Source organism: Grammomys surdaster, unplaced genomic scaffold, assembly GCF_004785775.1.
Source record: "Grammomys surdaster isolate TR1022 unplaced genomic scaffold, NIH_TR_1.0 126158, whole genome shotgun sequence".
NCBI classification, from domain to species: Eukaryota; Metazoa; Chordata; class Mammalia; order Rodentia; family Muridae; genus Grammomys; species Grammomys surdaster.
In genome coordinates, this window is record NW_021620966.1 from 6800632 (window position 1) to 6801281 (window position 650).

Here is a 650-nt window from a genome sequence, read left to right on the forward strand (position 1 = left end):
TATATATATGAACTGTTTAAATAGAAAATGCTGTACTGAGCATAAATATTCTTTGCAGTCTGCTTCTTGGTAATGGCTGCATTGTAAACAGTTCCCTTAAGATCCTGCTCCCTTGACTTCCCCACCATCATGTAATGTAACTTTAACTGAGCCAACACAAAGTCTTTATTGTGTTGCATTTTTTTTTAAATTTTTAGGATCTTATTTGTGTCCATATATGTATGTTTGCTTACCTGTATATGCCCTATATGCATATAGGCACTTTTGGAGGCCAGAAGATGAAGTTTGAACATCTGGAACTGAGTTACAGTCAGTTGAGAGACCCCAATGTGGAAATTGGAAACTGAACCCTCTCATCTCTAGGAGTAGTAAATTGTCTTTACTATTACGGCATCAATCCTGGCCACATTAAGCTGTTTTCATCAGAGTGCTTTATCATACTGAAAAAGAAACTGATGAAAACACTGACTATGCTTGTTTGTTTTATAAATGCTTCTTGCCTGGTTATTCAGCTCTTACCCAGATTTGGGTAATTTTTCACTATAATTTACTTTATAATTGCTCTGTGTTTAGTTTAATCTCTGGTTCTTCTGTCTTGCAGATTTTTAGGTTTAGGGTCATTACCATATATTAAGATTCCTGGATATTGT